The 25,475-nt window shown below is 35.4% G+C and overlaps 1 long non-coding RNA gene across 1 annotated transcript in view; it reads right to left on the minus strand.

Annotated features, from left to right (window-relative positions):
* Nucleotides 1-422: 422 nt before the first annotated feature.
* The window catches only part of LOC146405325 (uncharacterized), a 155,118-nt gene continuing 130,065 nt past the window's right edge, over nt 423-25,475 (minus strand). The window contains exons 3-4 of the long non-coding RNA XR_014837158.1: nt 10,272-10,386; nt 423-3,619 (exon numbers count right to left, since the gene is read on the minus strand). This is a non-coding gene — a long non-coding RNA (uncharacterized LOC146405325). The remainder of the gene's footprint in view (nt 3,620-10,271; nt 10,387-25,475) is intronic.

Raw genomic sequence — 25,475 nt, forward strand, 5'->3', positions numbered from 1 at the left:
AAATAAGTTTGGGATATACCTTACTCCCACTCAGTTTTGTATTTTCTCAGTTTATTGAGATTTTCAATGAATTAATATCTTTTTTCAAGAATCAGAAGTATGTGTTTTATTCTTTCCTGTCATCACCTAAAATTTTCTCCTACTTTAGTACAATTTGTTGCCCCTAATTTCCTCAGTGATGTTCAATTTTCTGCATACTGAACATGAATTTCTTTTTATTTAAGCTTGCTTAATTAAACTTTAATTTTCATGGTTGAAATATTATATTGATTTCTTATTAAACCACAAATATTTTCCATTAATGGACTCTGATAATGCAAATAAGAATTATTGAAAATATATTTATTATGGCCATATTTGTGATAGTTAATCCATTAGTTTAATTTTGCTTCAGAATTTGCTTCTCCTGCATACAAACTCAATTTTTCTTTTCAATATTTTTGACTGGCTTTGTTCTTAAAAGCTTAATTGCTATTTTTCATAATTAATTGCTTTATATAATATCAGATATAAAACTATGAAATCAGAATAAGACCTAAAATGATGTGACATATTCATGGCATTAAAAATATACATAGAGTACAGGAGTTCCCATTGTGGCTGAGCAGAACCCAACATAGTGTCCATGAGGATGTGGGTTGGATCTCTGGCTTTGCTCAGTGGGTTAAAGATCCAGCATTGCCTCAAGCTGTGGTGTAGTTGCAGATGTGGCCCAAATCCCGTGTTGCGTGGCTGTGGGATAGGCTTGCAGCTTCAGCTTTGATTCAGCCTCTAGCCTGGGAACCTCCATATGCCACAAGTGCTGCCTTAAAATAAACAAATATATGTAGAGTCCATAATCTAACATTTACTAAGTGTCTGCTAGAATTCAGATATCGCTATAAACACATCCCACAGAGTCCCTAGGTTTCTTTCACTTATTTCTTTTCTATAATATGCTCAAGATGATAGCGAGTACTGAAAAGCCCTTTAAAAAGGTAAATATATGAATTTTCATTTGTTACTCACTTTGCAGAATTAACCCCAGAGCTACTTTTCCATATTATGAAGCCAGTACTGTATTTTTCATTAATGTAGTCAAAATTCATTGTATCTATTATGAGAGTCTATGCTTAAATAACAAATGACCCTGAAGTCTCAGAGGCTTAACATAACTAAAATTCACTTCTTAAAGTCATTTTGTCTAATATTAATATAGTCACACCCATTTTATTTGGGGAATGGTTTACATGAAAAATATTTTTCCATTGTTAACTTTCAGATTATTTGTGGTTTTGAACCAAAAATATATTTCTTATAGACATTTCTGAAAGTCAGACACCCCCCCCAATTTTCCCAATCTCTCTCTTTGATTTGAGAGGATATTTCTGACACATATAAAACTCTTAATTGGCAGTATTTTTTTCTTCCATCCCACTGGCTCCTGGCTTCCATAGTTTCTAGTGGGAAGTTGATAGTTATTTTTAAGGAGGATCCTCCTTCTTCTTCTTCTTTTTTTTTTTTTTTTTTTTCTATTTAGGCACACCTGCAGCATATGAAAGTTCCCTGGCTAGGGGTCGAATCAGAGCTACAGCTGCTGGCCTGCACCACAGCCACAGCAATGCCAAATCTGAGCTGTGTCTGCGACCTACATCACAGCTCACAGCAATGTCAGATCCTTAACCCACTGAGTGAGGCCAGGGATTGAACCCACGTCCTCATGGATACTATTTAGGCTCATTACTGCCAAGCCACAATGGGAACCTCCAAGGAGGATCCTCTTTATGTGATGAGTTACTCTCTCTTAGTGTTTTCAAGACTTTTTTTTTTGTCTTTGGAATTTAGACTATGATGTTTTTATATGTAGATCTATTTGAGCTTATAAAACTTTCAATTCATCAAGCTTATTCTACGTGAAGAATAATTTTTTCAACTAATTTGAGAAGTTTTCGGTCATCATTTATTCATTATTTATTCATATAATATGTCTTTTGGGGGGGGCAGTTCACTCGTCTCCTTCTGGGACTCCCATTATATGGAGAATTTGTATTGGTATTGTACATTTCTCTGAGTCACTAATCATTAATATTTATTCTTTAGAAGTTATGTCCCTCATACTGCATATCTCAATACACCCTGTCTACAAGTTTGCTGATTCTCTGCCAGTTTGCTGATTCTCTGCCATTTATATTACCTTTCGACTCCAAAATTTTTCTTTTTATAAAAAATAATTGATGAATCTAATAAAAATGATACAAATTAACTTATTTATAAAGCAAAAACAAGCTCACAGATTTTAAAACTAATTGTCAAGGGAGGAAGGAATTGGGAGGGTGGGAATAACATATAGACACTACTGTATAAAATAGATGATTAACAAAAACTACTGTATAGCACAGGAAAATTTACTCAGTTTGTAATAACCTACATGGGAAAAATGGATATATATATACATATATATGTGTGTTTATATATGTATATATATATGTGTGTGTATATATACATATAACAATTATTTATGTGTGTATGTATATATATGCACATAACTGATTAACTTTGCTATAACCTGAAATTAATGCAACATTGTAAGTTAACTATACTCCAATAAAATAAAAAATAATTTATCTTTTTTTAATATACTATCTTTGGTGATACATCACTTTCACATTTTTCTCTAATTCCTTAAGCAATTTCCTTTAGTTCCATGAATATATATTGATAATAGCAGATTTAAAGTCTTGTATAGTAATTCCAATATCTATGCTAAGGGAGAGTTTCTGTTTTCTGTTTTGTTTTGTCTTTTCCTTCTTATGTATGGCCCATAGTTTCCTATTTATTTGTGTGTCACATTTTTTGTTTGATTTTGTTTTTGAAAATTGGACATTCTAGATAAAATAATGTATCAGCTCTAAAAGTCAGATCCCCACCCCATGATTTGTTGCTCTTAGTATGTGGTTGTGTATGTTCTGCCTCTTTCCTTAAAAGTTTTACAAAACTAACTCTGTAAATTCTGTATTCCTTATAGTGTGTGACCACTAAGGTGTCTGGTCAGTCAGCTTAGTGGTCAGCTAGTGGTTGGTCTAAATTTGAGCCAGTAAGCCTGCTACACTTTGCTGAGGGAGTCTATGTGTGTGCTGGCCCAAGCCTTCAATATTAGGGCAGTTCTTATGTCTACCTTCGCCTTTAGTTCCTCCCTGAACAGAATATCAAGCTCTGTCAAATAGGGCAGACTAGGAGACTCTCAATAATTCCTTGGATCCCCAGGAATATGTCAGAGCTTTTCAAAACCCCCATGGGCATTTCTTACTCTATATCTTCTTTTTAATTTTTCTGTCCAGGATCTTGTTTGGCCCAACTGATATTTCAGCCTTAGGTAACTGTCCTGTTAAATAACTTTGGCTGATTGCAATGTGGGAACAAAGATTTTCCTGGGGAAATATTTAAATCAGGTTAAATAACAATAGTCCATGAATAGAGCTTTTTCTGAAAGTGACAAGATAGGTCAAATAGAAACCATGCTTTTGGGAAAGAACTTTTTGAGGTGCTCCAGACTCTGTTTGCCCTCCTTTAGTGGTTACAAGGCTGTTGTTTTTCTCTTTACTCTGGTTATGAGGCTGTAGATTTTCATGGCTGTTGGGAGCTGGAGAGAGAGGAATGGTATTAGATCAAGTTAATACCAATTCTACTCTTTGTACTAAGGCTCGCTCATATTTTTCTGAATAAATCCTCAGAATATTGTAAGCCTTTTGTTAATATCCAGGATTCTGAAATGATTTATCCTATCAATTTTGCCAATATTTCCATTGTTTTTATGGAAAAGTGGATTTATGGCATTTATCACTCTGCTGTTTTGGAAGTTCTGCTAAAAGTCTACTTCCTGCTCATGTGATATAGGTACAAAGCATTGGCCAAATGTGAGCTGATGGAAGTCCATCTTAATCTGTGCCTCAGCAATCACTTAGAAAGGGAGGAAAGAATGCAGCAAATCATGACCTGGTGTCTAAAGATTCATATAGAAATTACACACATCAATTATGCCAGTATTTCCATATTTTAATGACCTAGGCAAATAATGTGGCTTTGTCTAACTTCAAAGGAGAAAAAGAATAGGCAATGCCTATATGTACTCTGTAGGATGAGAGTTGGAAATATATGATGAATGGCAATATTGACTACCACACTTATAAAACTTATTTTTTATAAATAACTGAAATCTAATTTAATATTTTCCAAAACCTAAACACATTCAGTTATTTATAACTATGTTAATTTCTTATTCAAGCTGTAATAAATTACCACAAACTTAATGGCTCAAAAAATTTAAAAAATATATTATCTTAGAGTTGCAGAAATCAAAAGTCTAAAATAACTTTCCTGGGCCTAAAATGCATATATCAACAGATCTGCATTTCTTCTGAAAGTTCAAGATGAGAATCCATTCCCTTGTCTTTTCTAGCTTATAATTACTTTTATACTCATTTGGATATAACCTCCCCATCTCAAGATCTTTACATTAATATGTAAATGCATAACCTCCCCATCTCAAGATCTTTATATTAATCACATCTGCAGAATTTCTCTTGTCCTGAAAAATAACACAAATTTCAAAGATTAGGAAGTGGACATATTTTGGCAACCATTTTTCTGGCTACCAAACAACTATATCTAAGCTAATACTGTCTGTTCAAATGACTCAAACATTTTGGATCTAAAGTTATTTTGCAAATAATTTTACGAAAGCTGAAAGAATACCTCACTGGAAAATTAAAGGATGGCCTGAAATCTCAATATTTTCATTAAACCATGTTGAGATTACTAGACAGATCAATTTCTGTAAAATCAGAGAATACTAATCTTTGAGTCTTTAATATGTATCTATCACTGAATTTTATTAATCAGACTATTTTATTAGGTCATAAATATTTTAACAGATGCAAAATCTTTCATATTAGCTTCAATTTGTAACATCCTGACATGAGTGCTAATTTATATTCTAACTTAGCACTTTATAGTCTTCTATCATAAATACAAATATATTTTACTAAGATACAATCTCACAAAATTTTATGTTTATATTTATAAATATTTTGAGTGACATATATTAATAGCTCTATAATGATCTTCAATGAGGTTATACAGTATTAGAAGAGCATTCTCCTAAAGTTTTGTTCATAAATTTACTTGATAAATAATACTAAAATAAATATCCTCTAGTATATGCTTTCTACAGTTATTTGATTAATTCCTTAAGATAAAGACCTAAGAATGGATCACTGAATAATTTGAAGATAACCATGGTCCCCAACAAAGATTATATTTCATCCAATTCTATGCATTTTAGTTTCACTAATGACTGATTCTTGATATAAATTTATGAATGAATGTATTGGAATAAGTGTTTTTACAGCTTTTGAAATTGGTTTTCAAAAATTATTTCTTTATATATTGAATGCTTTATTATAATTTTTATTGCTTTGATCATAATTAGAACTGCCTAGTAAAATTTCAGGAGGAAGGAGGAGCTCTCTTTAAAATGAACAGCTTTCCAAAACTTACTATCCCCTTTTTACAGATATGAGTATTCTTTTAGAATAATTATCTTTAAACATGATAGTTTAATAATCCTAAAAGCCCTTTTGAATAAACTAAACCATTTCTTAAAAGTGAAAAATTAAAAATTTCCACTTTTTACACCTAATCATTCATTTCATAGACATTTTAGGACACTTACAATGACCCAGATACTACGAGAGATATTGGATATACAACAGCAAATGACTTAGTATGTTATTCTCTCATGAATCTTGTATTATTGTAATGCGTAATAAAGGAGAGTATTTCAATATTTACCACCAAGTCCAGAGGTAGAAAACAGAGGTGGAAAGGTACCTCAAAATGAATGAGTGCAAATGCATGGAATCATGAAAGTGTAAGTGTATCCTTGAAGTTTCTCATGACCATAATGTCTAGAGCACAGAGTGCATGGGAATAGAGAGTAGACTTTAGGAAGCTACTGTGACTCTGGCTTGCCCTTCAACTTTCCTCTGTATGCATGTCATATGTGCACTCACGGCATATGGAAGCCCCTGGGCCAGGGATTGAATCCAAGCCACAGCTGCAACCTCAGCCACAGCTGCTGCGATTCCTGATCCTTTAAGCCACTGTGCTGGGATGGGTATTGAACCTGTGCCTACACCTCGACCTGAGCAGCCGCAGTCAGATTCTTAACCAACTGCACCACATCAGGAACTCTCAACTTCCTTATTTAAATTCTGGCACTCAGTTTTTTTACCCCCTTATCTTTACTTTCTTTTTTATAAATTGTTAGCAAGGATTATTAGTTGGCTACTTGAATTCTCAACTCTCATTATCTTCATTATCCAGGGGGGCCCAAAAGCCCAAGATTTCCGTCGTGAAAATTGGAGCTCTCAAATGTCATCCTAGAACATATGGGTTTCATATGAATCAAACCTGGCATCTTCAGACCTACGCTCTATTGTGAGCATCTATATTCATTCAGTAATTTAATAAGGATTTAAAGAATGTCCTTTATTTAAATATTGGAGTTGTTGGAAATTTAAAACACACAGTCTCTCCTAGCATGAGTTTGCATTCAATTAGACTTTTATTTAATTAATAGCACAGTAAATATTACCAAAGAGAACTTATGAAATGCTATGAAAGTGATTTGTAGGAGAAACTGGCTTAATCTGGGAAAAGGTTAATCATCTTTAACTGAGTGAAGGTTGGAGACCAACAGAAAGTTGTCCAAAAAAAAGATTTTCTTTTCAACTGAGAGCTGAAAGATAGCTGTGGGAAAAGAAGAGAGGGAAGCAGAGGGAAGAATTTCCAGGCAAATGAAAGTACATACAATAAAGGTCCTCAGGTGAGAACCTGAAGGAAAGAGTGTGCCTGAGACACAGTGAACTAAAGAAAATATAATGCTAACCTAACAGGTTACTAATGCGATGCCCTTCTCTTCCCCATAAGCAAATTCATACACTGTCTGAAAAACAGTTCAAATTATCTCCCTCATCATTGTGTTATTCTCCTAACCCACATGTTTTAATTCTTCCTTAGTTTAGTTCTTTTATAGCTATTTTCCTCTGCATCACTCATTCTGATACAATCATATACACAGCCTCATATTTTCACCTTACGTGATTGTCAACTACATCTGCTTTCTCCCTCAGATTGTCCCCAGGGTGTTCCAATCACATCTTTAATAGACTGCCTTTAGCATCTGGCAAACACTGCGCTTGTAAACACTACATTTTCAACTAATACTGGCCAAATTTGTGACTGTCATAGAGAAATGAGCCTAGGGTAGACATAGGATTCATTTGATTTGTCTTTTTGGTGAATATTTATTGAGAGCTCTGTATGTTAGGCATTAGGCTAAGCACTGGGGATGCAGTGATGAATTCTGTGCTCATCAAGCAAGCGTTCTGCATCGTAAGTAATTGATGAAAGGAATTATAAATATGTTTGCCTGACTGCAAAAGGGAGAGTGCAGAGAGGGACAATCAGTGACAAACCACAAATGGCTGTCCTGGGTTGAGAGTCAGTGGATGCCTCATGGAACTGCACCCTGAGTGCTGTGATCAGTGAGTCTGCATAAAGCATGGAACCTGTGGACAAGAGTAACCAAAGCGGCTCGTTGTCTTTACCCTCATTTATTAGAGAGGTCACATCGATACAATTCTTTATATTTCAATATATGCATGTTTTGTGTTGATATCATTCTAAGACGTGAGGATAAACTAGGGAACAAAAAGACAAAATTTTCTCCCATGATGACCATGTGCTCTGTTGGAGACAATTTTTTCCCCTGCCATAGCCCTACAACCTATTGCTTATTGTGTCATTGGTCCTGCAATAGGTAAATAAAGATAAATCTTGAGGATTGATCATCCCTAATGTTTCTCAAGAACCACAATTCAGCAGAGTACTTTCTTCTTAATATCTTTAATTACTATTTAATTACTATTTAATTACTATTTAGTTGTATCACATTGTCTCTCAGGAAAGCAGAGTGTGGAACTGAAGAAGTGAGTTTAAAGTTTCTCAAATGCCAAATTCAAGATATCACAGTGCCTAGAGTTTGATATTCAAGCTCATTCATTTTTTTTTTTTAATGGCCACACCTAAGGCATATGGAAGTTCCTGGTCCAGGGCTTGAATCCGAGCCACAGCTGGTTAAATGCCAAATCCTTTAACCCACTACACTGGACCAGAGATCAAACCCATGCCTCCTCAGTGACCTGAGCCACTGCAGTTAGATTCTTTTTTTTTTTTTTTTTTTTTTTGTCTTTTTGCCATTTCTTGGGCCGCTCCCATGGCATATGGAGGTTCCCAGGCTAGGGGTTGAATCGGAGCTGTAGCCACCGTCCTACGCCAGAGCCACAGCAATGCCAGATCCGAGCCGCATCTGCAACCTATACCACACCTCACAGCAATGCCAGATCCTTGACCCACTGAGCAAGGCCAGGGATCGAACCTGCAACCTCATGGTTCCTAGTCAGATTTGTTAACCACTGCGCCATGACAGGAACTCCTACAGTCAGATTATTAACCCACTGTGCCACAGTGGGAACTCCCAAGCTCATTCTTTAGGGTTGTCTTTATGACCTGACAGTATTTTGTGCCCCTCAAGGGAAACTTTTCTATTCACTTGAGGGGATTGGGATTTGCAAACTTTGTAATATTGCTGAGTAGAAATCTCAAAAAGTTTCCAATGGCAAGTTGCTAATCCTGCATTTGCTTCATCTGTTCACTTCCAGAAGCACCACTAGCAAGCATATGACCCTAAGCAAACCTTTCTAAACGTGTCACTGCCAGGGGATGCCACCAATGTGACATTTCAAAGAAAAAGGCAGGAAACAGATTTTCTTTCTCTGTGAGCAGTGGCACAAGAGATCAGGGCTGAAAAGTGGAAGTAGTAAATGGGTCACTAAATCCTATAAAAGCCAATATCTCCAGAGTGTCTACTCCATGCTCCATCCAGGCGAATATGCAGAATCATACCAGGAGCTGAAGTTTATTCTGAACCATTCATGAATCAGCTTGAGCCTAGTGGTTGAAGAAATTCCCATGACTATGACAAGTAAAAAAATAGCTTAAGTAACTGAAATTATCTGATAATGACATTCAGCGTCAGCAAAGCCCTAGTTTTATTAACTCATATAACTTTGACCTGGGTGTATCCTTGCTTGGTTTTTGCATTCCTTCTGTGCTCCTGTGTTTCCTCTCCTGCCTGGATCAGTCAGGCTATGGGAGCTGCTCTCCTCATTTATATGATCATTGAGCAAACATCGACTGAATTCTTACTAATATCAGGCACTATTTTGGGCATCTGGGATACTTAATTGATACAAAGGACAAAAATTCCTAGTCTGAAGAAACACTTTGTTGGACAGCTTTATCATACATTTTCTTGTGACTTTTCAGAATGATGTTTTCTATTATCTTTAATTTGCTGCTTTGGTTTCATATTGAGTATTATATCTTCTAAGTAATACACCTTTTTTTGTTGTTGTTGTCTTTTCTAGGGTTGCTCCTGCGGCATATGGAGGTTCTCAGGCTAGGGGGTCTCATCAGAGCTGTGGCCTCCAGCCTACTCCAGAGCCACAGCAATGCCAGATCTGAGCCGAGTCTGCGACCTACACCACAGCTCATGGCAATGCCAGATCCTTAACCCACTGAGCAAGGTCAGGGATCGAACACGCAACTTCATGGTTCCTAGTCAGATTCGTTAACCACTTAGCCATGACGGGAACTCCAGTAATTTACCATTTTTTTTTTTTTTTAGGGCCACACCTGTGGCACTTGGAAGTTCCTAGGCAACAGCCACAGCAACACCAGATCTGAGCCACGTCTGCAACCTACACCACAGCTCATGACAGCGCCAGATCCTTAACCCAGTGAGTGAGGCCAGGGATCAAACCTGCATCCTCATGGATGCCAGTCAGATTCGTTAACCACTGAACCATGACAAGAACTCCATAATTTACCGTTTTAATTGTTTTAACACTTTAAAAATCAAGTACCATTAACAAAAATAAAATGTTTTAGTCTTCACTTTTACATATGCTTCTTAAAAACTGTAATAAACTAGATACTCATGTCGCAACAGAAGAAAGGGTGGGGGAAAAAACTGTAACTGCAATGTATACATCTAAGGATAACCTGACCCCCTTGCTGTACAGTGGGAAAATAAAAAAAAAAATAAAAAAAAAAAGAAAGAGAAAGACAAAAAAAAAAAAAAAAACTGTAATAAAGCTTTCTCTTACATTTTGTTTTCTAATGCTGAAGTCATTTCACTTGCTGAATGCAATGACTACATTCTTCAGTGCAAATCAAAAGTTGCATTCTCTTTTATTCTGGTCTTTCTCAGAAAACTCTCTTCTGGATATCCAAAAGCAACAGAAATAAAAATAGTTACAAAAAATTAAATTATAAACTTTGTTATGTGCACTGTCTTCCTATTTGGTTTTGTATTTTTTATATATTTTGCTTTTTGTTTTCCTTCAATATTTTTACTTTTACCTTGTTTAGCACAACATATAAAGACTTTTATAACCAAGAATAGACTATTTAAAAGAATATTGGCATGGTGGGTTTGCAACGTCTCAGTTCTTAGGTTTTACTACTGAAATAATACATTATGGCTAACAGACATCAGAATAATAAAAGGCAATACAGAAAGAGTTATGTGACATATAAAAATATAGAACTATTGATCAGTAAAAAAGAGTGTAATCATAACAATATTCTTTATTTGTAATTATGGTCTAAATATTAATTTCCAAACTAAAAACTGTAAAATGTGAAAAAAATTAATATGTTGTTTTCCTACATAAAAATCTTCATATAGTTGGCATTTTAAACTATTATTTATTTTTCTTTACCAATAACTTAAATACGGTTTGTTATTAAACTGCTAAACACAAACATAATCACATATGAAACATCACATGCAGAATGTTGGTCACTACTATTACTGGGAAAATGCTGGCAGAGATAGAGGAATTTACCAGAAAGATATGATCCTGTAGTTTAATCACAAAGAATGTTTCATTGTGTCTAAGTCAGTTGGACATTTATCTTGAATAGCATTGAAGGTGATATACTTTTTTTTTTTTTTCTTTTTACAGCCACACCTGCAGCATATGGAAGTTCCCAGGCTAGGGGTTGAATCGGAGCTGCAGCTGCCAGCCTACACCACAGCCACAGCAATGCCAGATTCGAGCCACATCTGTAACTTACACCACAGCTCAAGGCAACACCAGATACTTAACCCACTGAGCAAAGGTAGGGGGTCAAACCTGTATCTTCATGGATCCTGGTAGGGTTTGTTACCACTGAGCCATGATGGCAACTCCCCTGAAAGTGATATTCCTAAATACTGGAACTTAATGCAACAGACTTGCCTGACATAGAAGTGATTCATTAAGTTAAAAATGCATTACTCAAACTAAATTCAGTTGTCATTGCTTGTGAAGGCCAGTTGTAGACTAGCACACCTACAGTTTGTAAAATACTCTTGTCTGTACTCTTAGTGAAAATTAACTTATGGTCAATTTGTGATACCTATCAAGCTGCTTGATTAGCATTCACAAACTTGAATTTGTTCATGTGCTCAGAAGCAAAATTTGAATATCCAGAGTATTGCCTGGTGTACAATCTATGTGAATTTGGTGAAATCTTGTAATTGTTCGAAGTCCTTATTTCCTCACCTAAAATAATCATCTACCTGATAGGAATTTTCTGAAGTCCAACAAAGTGCATATAAAAACACTCTCTTTTTATACATATATATTTTGCATTGTTACAGCTGACATAGTTCAAAGGCATCCTACATTCTTGATCATTCTTTTTTTATTTAAAAAAACATTTTTTATTAAAACATTTTTTATTAAAAATATTTTATTTATTAATAAATAAATTAATCTTTTATTTATTAACAAATCATTTCTTTATTAAAAATAAATCTTCTCTTCTTACATGCTTGGTTTGTCTTAGTTATGTATATCTAAACCATCTATAATATTGCGAATACCTTACTTCTATTGATTAGGCCAATTTTCATTTTTAAAGTCCTTCTTCTAATATATACACCTTGTCAAATACATCAGAGCATCTCAACTACAATAATAAGATTTCTTAAAATAAAAATGTTAAGACATTTAATGGCTATTCAAAGTTTTTTAACAGTTGAAGTTCAAATATTACTGTTTGAACACTTTGACTCCCTCTGAAAAGTTCTTTAATTAATACTAATATTCAGTATTTTTCATATAAAATATTATGCATTGAACTAGATTCTAAAAAGTGTTCTGAAACAGTTATCTGCCAAAACACCTCTCCCATCCCTTCTTTGTGAATCACCTTGAGAACTGTGGTTATTACATTAGTGATCGAAAAGCCACAAAAATTTTTTGACTTTACATGAATTTGAAAAATGCTTAGTCTTTCTTTTGATTTAAAATATTAATTTGTACAATACTTATACTATGGTAAAATATCAGTATGATTTTTACTTTTAATAATAGCAGTATAATGGTATTATTTGGTAATATAATGTATAGATAAGTGTTTGCCAAGAGAACATAACTGAATATGTTCTTACTTGCTGACCTGATTTATCTTTGATGGTTTTTTAAATCAAATTGTAATCTAGAGAGGAAATTTGTAATGAATTATTTTTTAAAATATTAAATAATGCTCTTTTAGACAATTTTTGAAAAGGAATATTTAAGTTAATCATTTTTACAAAAGGAGGCTATAGTTATCTACTCTTCAGAAGAACTGCTTGCTCAAAATATCTTTTAAAGGGCAAAGAAAAACACACTTAATTCATTATAGTAATCAAAAATAAACTACATTTTAAACAACCTATTCTTGGAGTTTATAAAGTGATTTTTTACCCACTCTTAATTTTGCTGATATAAGAGCACAAAAGATTTAAAAATAGTCTCTATTGTGAAAATAAGTAAGGATTCAAAATTTGGTTGTTTAGCTAGCAGCTGTTTTCATTGCCCTTCCTTTAATAAGTACTCAAAACTCTTCTCATTTAATTGCTAAATAATAAAATATTGTTCTAATAAAATATTTTCTATAGCAATACTTTTAAACATACTAATAAAGCAAAAGCAAGAACCACATAAAAATATTTTAGAAAATGATCAATTCTTTTAATGAACTCAGTTACATTTTTCTTTAATTACTGTCTATAAACTTGCCCTGTCAGATCCCATTTTATTGCCCCTTAATGTAAGCTTGGATAGGATTCATACATTAGCAGTCATAATTAGCTACTAAGTAATTCAGTTCAATTTATTTTTCCCTATTTACCCCAACTTTTTATTTTGAAAAATCTCCTAACCTACATAAAATTTAAAAGGATACTACAAGGAACACCCTTATTGTCAATACATGTGTTCACAAACTGCTAACATGTCCCTGTTGTCCAGCCCAAGTTCATGTGCCAGATGCACAATGAAACCAAACAAAACAAAACTTCAGAGTTTGGAGAAGAGAATGATTTATTGCAGGGTCAAGCAAGGAGGACTGTGGTTCATGCTCAAAAGACTCAAATTCCTGATGTCTTTCAGGAAAGTGTTAGGGGAGGGGATCATAGGATGCATGATCAACACATGAACCTTCTTTGGACTGGCTGATGGTGAACTAGCAGGTTGGTGTTGATGGAATTTCAAGCTTCTGGTTCCAGCCATTCTGGATTCTATGTGCTTGTGGTCAAAAGTAGCCACCAACCTCCACCTAGGTGGGGGGTCTTAGTTTCTGTAGAACAATTCAAAGATATGCATCAGATTGTTACCCATATCCCTTCTGGGGGAGCTAGGAGACTCATGATTCTATTGTCCTATTAAATGCTTGAGTCTTCTCTTCGAAACTCAGGGAAGGCATAGGAGACTAAAGCCTCCCCCCCATACATAAGAAACAAAGGATAATTATTAAGTTTATGTAAGCTGGTACAACCACTATGGAGAACAGTATGGAGGTACCTTAGAAAACTATACATAGAACGACCATATGACCCAGCAATCCCACTCTTGGGCATACATCCAGACAAAACTTTCCTTAAAAAAGACACATGCACTCACATGTTCATTGCAGCACTATTCACAATAGCCAAGACATGGAAACAACTCAAATGTCCATCAACAGATGATTGGAGTAGGAAAATGTTGTATATATACACAATGGAATATTACTCAGCCATAAAAAAAACACAACAAAATAATGCCATTTGCAGTAACATGGATGGAACTAGAGACTCTCATACTGATGAAGTAAGTCAGAAAGAGAAAGACAAATACCATATGATATCACTTATATCCGGAATATAATATACGGCACAAATGAACCTTTCCACAGAAAAGAAAATCATGAACTTGGAGAACAGACTTGTGGTTGCCAAGGGGGAGGAGGAGGGAGTGGAATGATTTGGGAGCTTGGGGTTAATAGATGCAAACTATTGCTTTTGGAATGGATTAGCAATGAGATCCTGCTGTGTGTAGCACTGGGAACTATGTCTAGTCACTTATGATGGAGCATGATAATAAGAGAATAAAGATGACCCACGTGTAACTGGGTCATCATGCTGTGCAATAGAAAAAAAATTGTATTGGGGAAATAACAAAAAAAAATTTAAAAAAAAGTTTTCACTGCCTGTTGATAAATCTACAGCTATTGATAAAACTGGTTAGACTATCTGAACAGAAATACTTAAAAGAATATTATTTGTTCTAAATAAAACCATACAAACTATTGGTAGTGAAATATTCAAAGTAGTAAATTGATTAATTTGAAACAAATAAGATGTAATTGGAAACTTCATAAGTGTGTATTGTGAACTGAAGTTTGGCACTTGCCATCAGCCTCTACATGGAGTAAAACATGAGCCACTGCAACTACCAACCCACAGCACCCCCTGAGTGGAGCTCAGGATGGAGACCAAGAGTGAGACACTCTGTGCTCTGGAAAAACTGGAAGAACAGTCCTTCAGATAGTCAGATATTTTAGGAGAAGATTTTATGTGCCCAATTCTTGCATCTCCTATGTCTAGAAAAACACTAAAATCCTTCATGGTGATGTCTACTTCTTGTGACTTGTAATAACCTTAAGGGATCAGCAACAAACATTTGTAAAATGTGTGTATGCTGCATGCACCTCCCCCTCACCTTCATCATACCCTGATATTCCCCCTTTTCCTCCTTGGGTGGTATTTCAGTCTGGTTGTAGTTAAGAATATTAGAATGCCACAGTCATCTGTGAATGCAGTCACCTCCAAGGGTGAGAGCCAGTGAGTCCTACAAGCTGTGAAAACTCAGGATAGTGGCCCTGATAGTGGAGGTGCATATCAAAGGAATGATTTCTGTGAGCCCGGACTTCTTTTGTTCCTGCCACTTGCCTCTGTTGCAAAAACTCCTATATATCCTAGCTCCTCCCTCACTGCCTTGGAGCAGTTTCTTGGGACTACCTGAGATGCTGTCTCCTAGGCTTAAGTTCTAGTTTTGCTCCAAATAAAACTTAACTTTCAACTTTAAGGCTGTGTATTTTTTTTTTTTTTTTAGTCTACAGTATTGATGGAGCTCCTACAAGGACAAAAAAAACAAAGTCTTCATTTTCATAAAATGGCTTTTCTTTATTGTAACTCAGGTGACACATTTCTTTTTTCACAGTCTTTCATATGTAACAGTTGTTCTGTAAATCTAAATTGTACGTGAAATAATTGTCGTTGGCAGAATTCTAAGATGACCCCATAGAGGCACTCTTTTATGCAATTCTGCAGGTTCTACTTGAGAATATGAGTGATCACTCATATGATCACTGCTTGCTGGACAATTGAGGAGGCCACATGGCAACAAATGAGGAAAGCCTTTAGGAACAGAGAGTGCCCCCCATAGCTGACAGTCAGCAAGGAAACAGGCACTTCAATCTTACAACTGTTAAGCCATAGACCTCAGATTGGGACTTGAACACATGTGCTGGGACTCTTACTACACAGCCAAGGCTCAGACTGGCACTCGGACCTGGCTAAAACCCAGATTGGAATTGAACCACTTTTTTTTTTTTTTTAATTAAAATCATACATCTGGTCCCAAGATTTACTGAAGTTCATGTTCTTTATGTCTCAAGGCAGAAGGAATTCAGTGACAGTCAAAGTGTTAGGTAAGAAGTAGATTTATTAAGAGATAGACAAAGTGTGGGCTGTCTCAAAAGGCAAGAGAAGAGATTGGCTCTGGGAGAAACACATTCCACAAACAGATTGTGGGCCATCTCAGAAGGTGAGAGGCAAGAGGCTTGGAAATATGGGGTGGTGAATTTTTATGGGCTGGGTGATTTCATAGACTGGTGAATGATTATTCCAACTATTTCTAGGAAGAGGTGGGAGTTTCCAGAAATTGGGCCACCACCCACTTTTTGGCCTTTTATGGTTGGCTTCAGAACTCTCATGGTTCCTGTGGGCATGTTATTCAGCTAATGTGTTACAATGAACCTGTAATGAAACTCAAGGTCCACTGGAAGACAAATCATTCACCACCTTGGACCTAGTTGGTTTTTAACAAATTCTTGTCATATTGTCAAGGTCTATGTCATTCTTTTAAAGGTTGTGCTCTGCCCCCTTCTCTCCTGTTGCAACTGCAAGGAACTAAATTCTGAGGAGAACAAATCCCAAAGTGGAGAATGCTTTAATTTCAACTTTGTAATACTTTGAGCAGAGAACCCAGCTGGCACACTTCCCTAATTAATTCTATTGAAATAATTTCCATTGCATTGATAAGAGGTATGGATGCAAAACATATAAAACCAAGGGGGAAATTTCACAATGAATAGATCGTAGTGAAAGACTTTGTACATCAGAACTTCATCTTTGGCAATTTTATTTTGAATTGTAAAGTGAAATGAAGAGATCACATATTTTTCAAAATTGTACTTACATGTTTATTATTCACACTTTATTTTCTTAGACTCAGTGAAGAGAAAAAGTGGCACTCATGTGAAAAAATTCACACCTTCCCACCTCCTGTCACATTCACTGCTTAATAATTCTTTGAGCTGTTATCACTCTCCATATGATTTTGAAGTACTGACAATAAGAATCCTTTCAAGGAAAATTCAACCCCAGTTTAAAAAATCAAATGAAATGTGAAGAAATTATTATTCATAAATCCTGAGCCCACAAATTTTTAAATTCTTACTTCATATAATTGGTATACTGTTGTTTCTTCTCAGTCCAAAGTCTAAATATAAAACAACCCCAAGGGAAGCTGGAATTAAATTTGTAGAGATCACGGTTTTGTGTAGAAAACAGCAAATAGCAAGAAATATGAGTGAGCAAATAGAAAAAAATGAAAGCTGTACATTAAAATAATTAATAGGTGATTGGACCCTTTGACCTTTATTTAGCTCATTACTGTACACTTGATTATGAGTCATGCAAAATTGAGGTCTAAACTGACAGTATTCATAATGTAACATTTTAATAAAAAGTGTCAACTTCCCAAATCAACCCCTGTAATATGATTTGGATGTAAAGCTTAAAAGGAAACCAAAATTTAATCTATTAGTCATATCTCTGGGTAAGAAACTTTGATAACTTAAGAGAAATGTATTTGATTATTCAATCTTTTTTTTAAAAATTAATTTTTCTGTCTGACTATATATCAAAAATAGTTTCATTTGTCCCTTTATGACATCATTTAAAATAGCCAGATGGATTCTCATCAATCTAAGTATGTTTAAGATGGTTTGGTTTAAGATCTAGGCTGGTGGGATACCAGAAAATTGCTTTGGAAATTTCTCAATGTGGGAAGCTTTCTATAGCCATCAAAAGGAAAAGCACAGTGCTAAAGAGTCACTTTGGGAACATCTCAAAAGGATAGACCATCATCATTCTAAGGTATCAAAGAAGTCAAAGAAAAGGTGGAAAGGAAAGAGGCTTGTGAGATTGCTAATTAGAGATGTGCCATAGGGATTGATATGTTATGGCTAGAGATAACAGTGGATCAATACAAATGCCAGATAGATTGTCACCAAGAGTTCCTAGAATCACAGACACTCACTTGAAATCAAATTGCTTTTCACTTTAGCAATACTGTGTAGTGAGCACCAAGGTGAAAGTGGTATGAAGATGACTCAATCCAATCTCCTGGGATAGACCATGATGGAATATGGAAATTAATATTTAGAGAGAGAGAGAGAGTGTGTGTGTGTGTATATATATATATATATAAACACTTAAAATATTATTTTCATATATATATATGACTGAGTCACTTTGCTGTACAGCAGAAATTGGCACAATATTGTACATCAACTGTACTTTAATAAAAACAAAAAAATTAAAAAGATGATTCAAGAGCCTCAACAAGAATGCCGAGGAAGCCCCCGGTGAGTCTATAAACTACTGTTAGAAGGCAGTGATACTTCCAGGCATCATCAATACTTGACTTCTTTTGGAAATCTTGACATTATAATATCTGAAATCCAGAAGACCCTATGTTACATTGCAACACATTTAAAATTTTCAAAATGTATTTAATTTCTTGAAAAATGAAATAAACTATAATTAATTATAGTTTAAATTCATCCTTTTCTTTTTATATTTTAATTGAGTAATAAAATTTTTAAATTACATATATGATTATATTTTTATTGGATGGCACAGCTTTATATATATATAAATTATATATTTATTTTAGGGCAGCACCTATGGCATATGGAAATTTCCAGGTTGGGGTCCAATTGGAGCTGCACCTGCATGCCTACACCACAACCACAGCAACATCAGATCCTTAACCCATTAAGTGAGGCCAGGGATCTAACTTGCATCCTCATGGATACTAGCTGAGTTCATTACTGCTGAGCCACGATGGTAACTCCCAGCACAGCTCTTTAAACACAACATTATTTATCATTGCTTTTTAAGGCTTCACCTGTGGCATATGGAAGTTCCTAGGCTAGGGGTGCAATTGGAGCTACAGCTGCTGGGCTCTGCCACAGCCACAGCAAGTTCAGATCCAAGCCATGGTCTGCCACCTATACCACAGTTCATGACAATGCCAGATCCTTAACCCCCTGAGTGAGTCCAGAGAGTGAACCCACATCCTCATGGTTACTAGTTGGAGTCATAACCCACTGAACAATGGGAACTCCTAGTTTTATTTTTTTCTCACCAGGAATTCCATAATCATATTCATATTTAAAGCCCTATAGTTTACTATTCTACTATTATTTGTGTGTGTGTATATATGTGCATTTGTGTGTGCATTTATAGTAACTTATAAAGCAGCATCCTGTTCTAACATCCTAAATATAGCTGAATCCATGGCAATGCTACATTCAAATTATCTTTTAATCCATATGATCATTGCATTTTTACCTATATTTTCATATGGAAATGAATTATTTCTCAAGACTTAAGTCTAAGGTACTTAAAAGGAAGTTGAACCTCATCCAGAGAAGAATCAGGTATAATGAGGTAATTTTTATGCTCACTGAAATGTGAGACCCTCTAGCTAATATATGGTATTTAAAAGTTATCAGTAGCCTTGAAATTCTTTTTAGCTTGTAGAACAGATAATAATGCAGTCTACCTAAATGAAATATGTGCTTCATCTTTATGGTCAATTTCAAAGAGATCCTGAAGGGAGATACAGTTGGAAAGGAAAGTTGTTGGGTAACTATTTTCACCCTCTTCTCATCTGCCTTGGTTATGTAGACATGTTTTTCCTGAATAGATCTCTTCTGCCACGAGAGACATATATTCAAGTACATTTTGAGGTGATTGAGGTTTGGCAATTTTCTTCTAACCATTCCTCCATAAGCAAAGGGTCTGGAATACTGTGGAGATTTATAAATACAACACACTAATTCAGAATTAGATTTACCTGAGGATGAACTGAATGAGAGAACTCAATAATGTGTATACTAATATTGGTATAATAATCTCTCACAAATGTCGCTGGAGAAAGCCCTGAGAGCATAAGATTTTGTATCATTTCTTGTTTTTTCATCTATTGTTACATCTGCTTATTCATCAACTCCTGGGGTTCCAGTAAACAAATTAATAAATAAAATTGCTGGGACTAAATCTTCCTGGCACTTGAGTGCTGGCTACATTTAATAAACTGTTTCATAAGATAGCTTTTCCCTCATGAAGTAAGAAAATATCAGAAAAGTAGGAAATGCACAATGGCAGAAAATTATACCCTCATATCCCCCAGAGGAAATATTGATCTGATATACAAACTTGAGATAGATATTTTATGGCTAATCAAGTATAAAAATGTGCTAGTTCCATCAACCAAATCTAATGGCAAATTTTCAACCTTCGTCTCTTCCTCCTGCCTGAATCAGTCAATACTGTGCTACTACACAAAACCCTAAAATTGGATCATCTAATACTAAACTCTCCCTATAATATTTCTGTTTTATAGTCATTTCTCCAAAATCAAGATCTTATAAAAGTAATTTTCTTCCAAGAAAATAACTCTAACTACAATATTATTTAGACAAATCACACCCAGTTAATTATAAATTTACAATTATAAAAAAACTGAAAGATCAATCAGAAGAAATTAGAAATAAAAGAACTGTATGTGTTATTCTCTCAGCTCAAATTTTAAGATCTTAATAAAACACCAATCTGATCATTAAAATATATCTCTGGTAGGCAGAATTTTAAGATAATCTTAAATTATCCTCACCTTTGTCTAAATCCCTTTCCTTGAGTATATGTGAGACTTGCGAATATGAAGAAATATTGGTCCTGTGATTATACTACATTGCATGGCAAAAATGAAGGAATTTATCAGATGTAATTAAGATCCCCAATCAGGTGAATTTAGTTAATCAAAAAGATTGCCCTGAGGATTAAGATGGTGGAAGGAATCGAAGGACTGGAGCTCAACTTCTCTCCTAAAACACAACAAAATTCACAACTAAAGGCTGAGCACTCTTCACCCAAATGGACCAGAAACCTTAAAAACATACCCTACTCCAGAAGAAAAAGAGGAGGCCATAGCAAGAGGTAGGAGGGGTGATTACATGATATAAACAACCCCATACCTCCTGGGTAGGAAGCTCCACAGATTGAAAACTAACTGGTTCACAGAGACTTACCTACAGGAGTGAGAGTTGAGCCCCACATCAAACTCTCATGTGTGGAGATCTGGCACTGGGAGAAAGAGCCCCTGGAGCACCTGGCATTGAAGGTCAGAGGGGCTTGTGTGCAGGAGCTCCACGGGACTGGGGGAAACAGAGACCCCATTCTTAAAAGGTGCACACAGACTTTCACATACACTGGGTCCCAGGGAAGAGCAAGGTCTCCATAGGAATCTGGGTCAAACCTGACTGCAGTTCTTGGAGGACTTCCTGGGAAAACAGGGGTGAATGTGTCTTGTTGTGAGGGAAGGACATTGGAAGCAAAGCTCTCAGGAATATGCAGCAGCATGCCTTTCTCTGGAGGTCGCCATTCTGGGAAAACCAGGCCCCACCCATCAGACAGGCTGAGAAGCCCCAGGGCAAACAACAACCCAGGTGGGATCACAGCCCCACCCCTCAGTCAACAGGTTGCCTCTCATCCCATCCAGAGACTAAGGCCCACCCACCAGAGGGATTAGAATCAGCTCCACCTACCAGTGGGCAGGCATCAGCCCCTCCCATCAGGAAGCCCACAGCAAGCCCCCATACTGACTTCAGCCACAAGGGGGGCAGACACCAGAAGGAAGAGAGGCTACAACTCTAGTTTCTGTAAAAAGCTCACCACACCAAACACCTATAAAAATGAAAAGACAGAGAACTATAACTCAGATGAGGGAGAAAGGAAAAACCCCAGAAAATCAGCTAAGTGATGAGGAGATTCTCAGCATCCAGGAAAATAGCTTTGTATTTTTGATGCTGAAGATGACACAAGACGTTGGAAATAAACTGGAGGCAAAGACAGATAACTTCCAGGAAACACTGAGCAAAGAGATACAAGATATCAAACTTAAACAAGAAGAGATGCAAAATACAATAATTGAAATAAAAAATTCACTAGAGGCAGTTAACAGCAGAATACAGGAGGCAGAAGAACGAATAAGTGAGGTGGAAGACAGATTAGTGGAAATTACAGATGCAGAACAGAAAAGAGAAAGAAGATTGAAAACAAATGAAGAGAGTCGCAGAGAACTCTGGGACAATGTTAAATGCACCAACATCTGTATTATAGGGGTGCCAGAAGGAGAAGAGAGAGAGAAGGGGACAGATAATCTATTCCAAGAGATAATAGCCGAAAACTTCCCTCCCATGGGAAAGGAACCACTCACTCAAATCCAGGAAGCACAATGAGTACCATATAAAATAAACCCAAGGAGGAACACCCCGAGACACATGTTATTCAAACTGAGCAAAATTAAAGACAAAGAGGAAGTTTTGAAAGCAGCTAGGGAAAAGAAACAAGTCACATACAAGGGAACCCCAATGAGGTTATGGGCAGATTTTTCAGCAGAAACTCTGCAGGCCAGAAGGGAGTGGCATGATATACTTAATGTGATGAAAGGAAAAAACCTCTAACCAAGACTACTCTACCCAGGAAGGCTCTCATTCAGATTTGAAGGAGAAATCAAAACCTTCACAGATAAGCAAAAGCTGAGAGAATTCAGCAACATTAAACCAGCCTTACAACAAATACTAAAGGAACTTCTCTAGGCAGGAAAGAAAAGACAGCAACAGGAAACAAAAATTCCACAAATGACAAGGCTCACCAGTAAAAGTATATATACAGTAAAGATACGAAATCATTCATGTACAATTATATCACCAAAATCAGAAATCATGAGAAGAGGTGGGTACAAATGCAGGACACTGGGGATGAAGTTGCAATTAAGAGAACAATTTAAAACCATCTCATATACATATAGACTCTTATATCAAAACCTCAAAATAACAGCAAACCGAAAATCTACAATTGATGCACAAAAAAGCAATCTCTGGAGAAGAAATGTATCTCACAGTAAATAAGTGCATAATCCACCATGAAGGGGGTTATTTGACATCATTTTTGTAATGCTGAAGTCTTCTTGGATCTGATTCTGATTTCCTCTCCATCAAAGAATTTATGATTATAATTAAATAATGCAACTGTACAATTAAATGATACAGTTCTATAATTGTATTATTAATAACCATTTCTCTATGGTACAATGTAAGGTCTATAATGTCTTGTTTATCACATCACCTAGAATGGTGTAATGCCTATATTGAAGAATCAATAAGATGTAACAAATTGTGAGGACATATTTATATAGTTACACTGTTTTTTAACCAATTTATGCATTTTATATTTTACTTATTTTCATAGTATTATTTTTGTTATTCTTAACAGTTAAGTTATTCTTTTTATTATGCTATATAAAATATTCAGTGGTATATAAGGCTTTCTTTATAAATTTTAGTTGATAATATACACAATTTTAATATAATGCTAATTTTTAAAGAAAAATTGAAATGTAATAGATAATACTAAATAGTAAAGATGAAAGCCATACAAAATGGGATAAAGTATAGAATAAATTTCCTATTTGTCTCAGCATATTTTCCATTCCTCTTCTCCAGAGGGAGTCACTTAATCTATTTCTTAAGATCCATGATATAATAATCTGTGTGAATGTAATTGTGTTTAAATATATGTATTTTATTCTGTAAAAAAAAAAATAAAAATAAACCTCTACTACTTGATTTAAAAAAAAAAAAAAAAAAGATTGCCCTGTGTGGTCCAGAGCTAATAAGATACTTTGAAAGAGGGCTTAGGACTTCCCTGAGCTCAGAGGTGGGAAGCAGCAGAAACCCTCCCTTTTTCTGTTGCTGGCTTTGAAGAAGCAAACCACAGTGAGTCTTGTAGCTACAAGGAAATGGATTTATTAAGTAATAACCACAGGAACTTGGAAGAGGACCCCAGGCCTTAACTGAGACCAAAGGCCCAGCTGTCACCTTGGTTGTAGCCCATGACACTCTAAACAGAGACAATGAGGCAGCTAAGCCATGCCTGGATTTCTAACTCTCAGAAACTGTGAGATAATAAATTTACTTTTCTTTAAGTCACTATGTTTGTGGTGATCTTTTATGTAGCAGTAGAAAAGGAAAACAGTCTCAAGGGAATTTTTTTAAAAAGGAATCATCTAAAACCTGCAAATTAAACAAAATAATCTAATTTTTCTCCTTCTGATAATCCTATTTAAAAATCTTATTCATTTGTTCCAAATCTCTGTATTTTATGAAGACTTAAGATGAAAGAATTAAAAGTTATTTTTCCCTCAGATTCTCAACAAGTAAGGTTCTCAAATGTAAGGCCCAATACCCATCTGAAACAGGTGAAGTTGCCTAGCAACCATTTCCCTCCACCACCCTGGAAATGCTGAGTGCATCTGTTCTAAGAGCAACTAACTCATAGATCAATAATTAAGACAGGAAATGAAGACAAAAGGAGGAAATGGTAGTGCACTACTCAACCAGGTAAAATAGGATCCGGATATTAAAAGGCAAAATTACCACAAAGGGCCTCTCCTCATTTCCTTTTCTTTGCTGAAACACATAAACACAGAAAACTTCATTGCTGGCAACCTCACAAACACAAACGTTGTTGGACTGACAATGAGGACTCATGACCCAGGAGAGGCCATGTGTTGGTACAGGACTGAAGACAGCTTAAAGATCATCTAGCCCATCCCACTCCCATTTTACACGTAGGAATGTAGAATAAATAACACAAACACCAATGTTTTAGAAAACAGAAAATTAGAGATAGTGACTGATCCAAGATGTGATAGCATTAGGAGCCTCGCTATACTAGAACCTTCAAATCTGAATGAGAGCTTTACACTCAAGTAGCTTCCTACAGTAGAAAGAACATAGGGTTTGGGTGAAGGTAAACTGACAGGATGCTTATTGAGTTTGAGTTTTAATTTGCTCATCAATAAAATGTGGATAATTCCTTAAGCAGTTGTAAGAAACATGAATTTATCAACGCAAATAAAATCATCTAACTCCTCCTGACACATGCTAAATACAGATATTTGTCATTTGAACCTTGAGAATTGAGATCTCCCTTAGACAGTTGTTCTTTTTTGCAGCCATTAGAATCCCTTGAGAGAATTCTAGATAAATACTCCTTAGGGAAATGCAAATAGTCAGTGTATCTAGTCCCATATAAACTTTAAAAAAAAAAATGTGAATATTTACCTAGTCAATTTTGGAAATTCCAGCTTAATCCATGAAAGAATTTGAATGTGATTCAGTATAACATATGAAATCTCGATTGAATATATTTCTCATGGAAGTTAAGTAACAAAAATTCTTGTTAAAAATGATATTACAGCTTTTGTTACTTGATTACGCAAATCAAATATATTTAAAGAGCATATTTTTACCTGGTAATGACACATTAGAAAGGTATCTTCAGGGATATAATTAGCAATATAATTTTA

This window comes from Sus scrofa, chromosome 2 (genome assembly GCF_054392235.1).
Source record: "Sus scrofa isolate SSC_HxYL_T2T_F1_AM1 chromosome 2, Sscrofa_HxYL_maternal_Yorkshire_Landrace_v2.0, whole genome shotgun sequence".
In the NCBI taxonomy this organism is placed as follows: Eukaryota; Metazoa; Chordata; class Mammalia; order Artiodactyla; family Suidae; genus Sus; species Sus scrofa.